Source organism: Phascolarctos cinereus, unplaced genomic scaffold, assembly GCF_003287225.1.
Source record: "Phascolarctos cinereus isolate Bilbo 61053 unplaced genomic scaffold, phaCin_HiC Scaffold_3;HRSCAF=262, whole genome shotgun sequence".
NCBI classification, from domain to species: Eukaryota; Metazoa; Chordata; class Mammalia; order Diprotodontia; family Phascolarctidae; genus Phascolarctos; species Phascolarctos cinereus.
In genome coordinates this window covers 36,350,962-36,357,264 of record NW_027555736.1, presented here as the reverse complement: position 1 = coordinate 36,357,264, position 6,303 = coordinate 36,350,962, and positions in this window count along the sequence as shown.

Here is a 6,303-nt window from a genome sequence, read left to right as displayed (position 1 = left end):
TTCCATTAACTTTGATTAGTTTAGCAAGCAAGAGGTTATGAAGGAAATGTCTACAGATTTCTTGCTTTGGAATCTGTTCCTGACTCTAACCTGGCCCTAAGTGCACAGAGAAAGTGGGGGTGTGCATGTATTTTGGCCAGCTTATCGTGTTGGAAGGCATGTGCTGTCAACAATCAAATTTCTGTTGGCCTGTGGGTGTGTGTTGAGTTAAGGAGAGAGTAGATATCCAACCTCAGCCTGAGAGGGAAGTGGTTATAGAGCCCAGATTCTAAGATCCTACAGACATGACCTTCATTTTAAGAGGTTAGCTGCTACCTGCTTATGTCCTCAACTACATTGGGCTTCATTGACATCTTAACCATGCTGGTTCTTTCTCCACCTTGAAGAATATTCTTCTTGAGAGAGGACATGGAAACAAAATAAGCATTGACATGCCTTGCCTTCTTTATGTCCTCCCTGAGTAGTGGCCCACTTTCCCTAGGAGTATTTACACAAGAGCTGCCTATCCGGCAAAGGTAAGACTGGCTCAACTTTTCTGTTGTTAGAGGGAGTTCCTTCCTTGGTACAATTGGTATGTAATTATAATAATAAAAACAATATTTATATGATACTTTCTATGTACCCAGCACTGTATTTTATAAATATATTCTCATTTAATCCTCACAACAATCTGATTTAGTAGATGCTATTATCCCCACGTTACAGGTAAGGAAACTGAGCCAAATGGTGGTCGGGTGACTTGAGAATAATAGCAGAGATACCACCCTGGCTCTAGCCACTGTTAACATTCTGACCTTGGTCAAGTCCCCTCCTATCCCTAGACTTCAGTTTCCTTCCTTGATTACTGAGAATGTTGAACTAGAAGACCTAGTGAACACTTGTGATCCTGTGATCCTCCTTATCAAATCTTCACCACCGAGTTTAAAGATTAGGAAATTTAAGCACAGAGACAGGAAGGGATTTAAACAAGGCCATAAATCCAATGAGTGTCTGGCAGAACTGGGATCCTGCCTGAACTATGGACTCACTTAAATTGAATTTATGGGAGACATGGACCCTGGTGACCGCTCATTAAACTCTTCTGAACTTGGCATGAAGTTCTGAGCAGGTTTAAATTTCTTCAAAACTTATGTGTTTACCTAATCCAGCACTGCTATTATTTAATTCCTATTCATTGGTTTTACACTGATAAAAGGTGCGTGTTCCAAGGACAATAGTGACGTGATGCTAAAGAGAGATCATTTTGAATCAACCTTCTGATCATTATTATCAGGGAGACACATGCTCATAAACAGCTTTTAGCAATGTCATGGTGAAAAGCCAGAAGGATTTAGTTTGGGTAGTAAGGTCTTCCAGGTGCTCACATTTGGGGATAAAATGGCACTGGCTGCATCAAACCCCCAAACCTTGCAAGGCATTCTGGACAAGATCGAATTCTACTTCATTCCAATTTCTATGTGAAGTTCAGATTGGAGGTAATAATGAGAAGAGCTACATAATTATCAGACTTTTATATACTTGTTCAACTCCTACACAGCCACAATTATAGCATTTTTTACTATAAAATGCAATTTGGATTCACCATCTCCTTTGACCATCACAAGTTTCCTGTGAGGCCAGCAGCACAGAGTGAGGTGGCTTGGTATCCTGGGAAGGGACCTAGACTTGGAATCAAAGGATCTGGTTTCAAATCCAAGCTCTGCTGATGACTCCCTATGTGACCTTGGTCAAGTCACTTGACTGAATTAGGGCTTCAGTTTATCATCTCTCAAATGAAGCCACTGGCCTCAGTGACTTGTGATTTCCCATCCAGCTCTACATCTATGATCTTATGGTCTCTTTAGCACTTTATGGCTTCCCAAATTCTTTACAGACATTGTTTCCTTCAATTTTCATAAGAATTCTGTGAGGTGGGGCAGCTAGGTAATGTAGTGTATAGAGTACCAGCCTTGGAGTCAGGAGGACCCAAGTTCAAATCCAGCCTCAGACACACAACAGTTACTAGTGTAATACAGAACATTATTTTGCCATTTAGGTAGTAGGGCCCTTTAAGCCATGGAAAGCAAAAGTTGGTGCTTAATCTTGCCCCAGACCTCTTCCCTCCTAAATCTAAACAATAGTGAAATGTACTCTCCCAAAGCTCAGCATAGCCTGTACCTCCAAGGCAAATGGGTAAGAAAGCTTGCAATATAATTGCTTTAGATAATTATGTTTATACCAGAGACCAGAACACCTGGTCTGCTTTGTGTGATCTCTGATCCGTAATAATGGGGTGCTCAGGTGCTTGTGCCCCAATTTCTCCCTAGTCTCAGAAACACTGTCTCTAACAACCATTCCCCAGCCCAAGGACACTGTGCCTAGCAGTTATTCATGCATGGGCCTCAGCATGACCCTTATCTCTCTCCCTGGTACAGCTACACAGAGCTGTGCTGCTCAGGCCCCGGCCCTCAGATCATGTGTCTGGAAGCCTCCCAATTCCTCAGGAAGTTCCTGTGTTGTGAGAAAGCTTTCCCTTGTTGCAGAGCATTCTCATGTCAAGACAGAGAGGGAGGGGTGTCCTTGACCAGCCCAAGAACTCTTCCTCTTGCCAGACTTCAAAGATCCATCCCCCTCCCTGTCCTGTATACTCCCTGCACTTTCCCATCCATAGCCCCAAAGACACCTGCATCTTTGGATTCCCTCATCAGTATTCCTCGCATTTCTTTCCCATGCTCTTTTCTATATAAACCCTAGCTGGACCCCTGATGGGTGCTGCTGCTGATTTGGATGTGCATACCCCTGGCAGCCGCACACTAAAAAATCCACATCTTAAATTACATGTGGATCTCACTCGCTGATTTCTCGGTACAACACTAGCTGTGTGACTCTTGGCAAGTCACTTAACCCTAATTGCCTTGCAAGAAAGAAAGAAAGAAAGAAAGAAAGAAAGAAAGAAAGAAAGAAAGAAAGAAAGAAAGAAAGAGAAGGAAAGGAAAAGAAAAAAAGAATTCTGTGAGGTGAGCAGGGCAAGCATTACTCACCTCATTTTTCAAATGCAGAAACCTAGGCGGGGGTGGGGACCTGAGACCTTAAGGCCATATGTGGCCTTCTAGGTCTTTAAGTGCAGCCTTTTGACTGAATCCAAATTCTACAGAACAAATCCTTTTATTTTTATTAATACATTTTGTTCATCTTTATATGTTTATTTTATTTGATTACAGCTAAATATTAATGTGGCCTTCCAACATGAAAAAGTTCTTGATCCGTGACCTATGCTGAGTGATTCAGTGATTTCTGCTGCTGCTGTTTGTCATTTTTTTCTCAAGGACAATGACATCAGGGAGGTGATGTCATGACACGCAAGTGAATAGGATTTAAGTGAGGGAGAGCTGTGCAAAGTCACTAGCCTCACTCTCCCTGCAGCCATCTGGATCCAATCAGGATGTCTGGATTGGGTAAGTTGCGATGGGGGACCTTGGCCTTTTCAAGCTCAAGTCTTTAACAGGTCTCAGTTTGACTAAGGCAACCCCATTCAGGGATGCTTAATTTTAAAAATGAGGCAAAGAATCACCTCTTTAAAAAAGATCTGAGAGGGGAAGACCTTCAGGGTTTCAGACCAAAAGAAAAACAAATGCCATTTACATTCATTCTGAGCCAATCAGGGCCCAAACAATAACCAAATAGGCTTAGCTAGGGATCTATTATTGACCTATCAGTGATAGCCACAGTGATTAGGAGAGGAGGTTGATTTAAGGTTAAAGCTGGACTTTAAGGAGAAAAAAAAAAGGTGCCAAGATTAAAATTCACATAGCACTCTCTTTAGGACTTCATGATTTACCAAGGTGAGGTGAGTGGGGCAAGCATTACTCATCTCATTTTTCAGATACAAAAACCAAGGCCCTGAGTGATTCAGTGATTTACACAAATATATTCAAGCAGGGAGTGGCAGAGCAGGATTTGAACCCAAGTCTTTTAACTCCGCATAAAGCTTTTCCTACCACAACTCCCTCTTCTGATCATGGCAATTATGTGCTATGTCATTCTTAAAAATTAGATGTGTGATTCCATTAGGGCATGAGTTCCTGTTGGTAGATGTCCTCTCCTAATGCACATTGGCACTTGCTCTGAAACATTCTACTAGAGAGTTTTCTGGGGACACTGAGATGGTAAGTGATTTGTTCAAGGTTACACAGCCAGTAAGTGAAATCAAGTCTTCCTCACTCCAGGGCCAACAAGTTTTCTACTCTGCCACATAGGAATGGAATGTGGGGTTGGAAGCATAAAAGAAGAAATGAGTGAGCAGCTTAGGTTAGCCTGCTGGGTACCCTGTGGATCATGGAAAATGCATTAGCTCCTTGCCATTGAGTATTCAGAAGCAGTTCTCTTACAACATATAATGGGATGCGGCTATTATTTATCTGGAGAAGAAAAGAACTGATCATTTTCAGGGTGGTTTTTGTGCATTGCATCCCACAAGTCATAAATGGTATGTAAACTTGGTATTAACACAGTTCCCAGTTGTTTAAGTGTTGGATTGAATTGAAATTAATTGAATAGATTGAAATCAAAGTGCCACAACTATTAGGGCCAGTATCCCATCTCACCTAGAATTGTAGGGAAGTCTGTATTTTCTTACAATTCAGTTAATTTTCTTTTATTAAATTTAGATGCTATGACATTTGCAAAGTACACTGATATTGGATTGTCTTCTATGGTCCCTTGCAGATAATATCATCTCCTTATTTATCTTTGTTTGCATTTATTTTTTTCATTTTTTCATTTTATTTTTGGTTTTCAACATTCATTTTTATAAGATTTTGAGTTCCAAATTTTTCCCCCTCCCTCCTTTCCCCCCTCCCTCCTTTCCCCCCTCCTAATGAAGGCATTCAATCTGGTACAGGCTATAGATATACAATCACATTAAATATATTTCCACATTGGTCATGTTGTGAAACACGAATCAGAACAAAAGGGAAAAAACATGAGAAAGAGGAAAAAAAAGAGAAAATAGCATGCTTCAATCTCCATTCAGACTCCACAGTTCTCTCTCTGGTTGTGGATAGCATGTTCCAACATGAATCTTTTGGAACTGTCTCAGATCATTGAATTGCTGAGAAGAGTTGAGTCTATCAAAGTTCATCTTCCCACGATGTTACTGTTACTGTGTACAATGTTCTCCTGGTTCTGCTCCCTTGACTCAGCATCAGTTCACGTAAGTCTTTCCAGGTTTTTCTGAAATCAGCCTGCTTACTGTTAGTTATAGAACAATAGTATACCATTACATTCATATACCACAACTTGCTCAACCATGTCCCAACTGATGGACATCCCCTCAATTTCCAATTCTTTGCCACAAAAAGAGCTGCTGTAACTCTTTTTGTACATGCGGGTTCTTTTCCTTTTTCCATGATTTCTTTGGGATACACATGTAGTACTACCATTGCTGGATCAAAGGGTATGCACAGTTTCATAGCCCTTTGGGCATAGTTCCAAACTGATCTCCAGAATGGCTGGACCAGTTTGAAATTTTCTTATTACTCTATCGGATAATATAATTAGAATTTACGATATTTTGAATTCAATTAACATGTAGGATATTTTCTTCAAGGCTTCATTTTTATTTTCTTGATGTGTTTACTTTTTAGGTTTGTTTCTTTTAAGCAATAAATGGTAGGGTTTTGTTTTCTTAGTCAATATATCACTTTAATTTTATTGGATTATTTGATCCATTCACATTTAAATTTTGAAAGTTGGTTTTATATTTCCTCCATTTATCTCTAATATTGCTTTTTTTCTGAATTAGGGTCTTTTTGTTCCTTCTATTCTTTTTTTGGTAATTGGGGTTAAGTGACTTGCCCAGGATCACACAGCTAGTAAGTGTCAAGTGTTTAGTCTGAGGCCAATTTAAACTGAGGTTCTCTTGATTTCAGGGCTGGTGCTCTATCCACTGAGCCACCCAGCTGACCCTTTGTTCCCTTTTATGGTCAGTACTTTGTCTCTTCAGTTATTTTGGCTTGATGTATTTTAAGACAACTCTACCATGTGCCTTCACCATGATACTTTTCTTTCTTCTTTACTATTTATTCTCCTGTTTGGGTCCATGCCCTCCAGCCCTTCTGGATTCTGGTTTCTACCAGGAACTCTGGTTCCCTTTTCTCCTTGGAAAAGATGCTATTCAGGGAATCCCAGTTCTCTCTCAGATGTGTTTCAGATTACACCCGTTGTAAAGTCCCCCAAATCCATGTAACAGAATATATCTCTCTGCACATTGGAATGTTCTTCAGTAAGACCCCTCTCATCACTGAGCCAAGTTGTTTCCCTTTA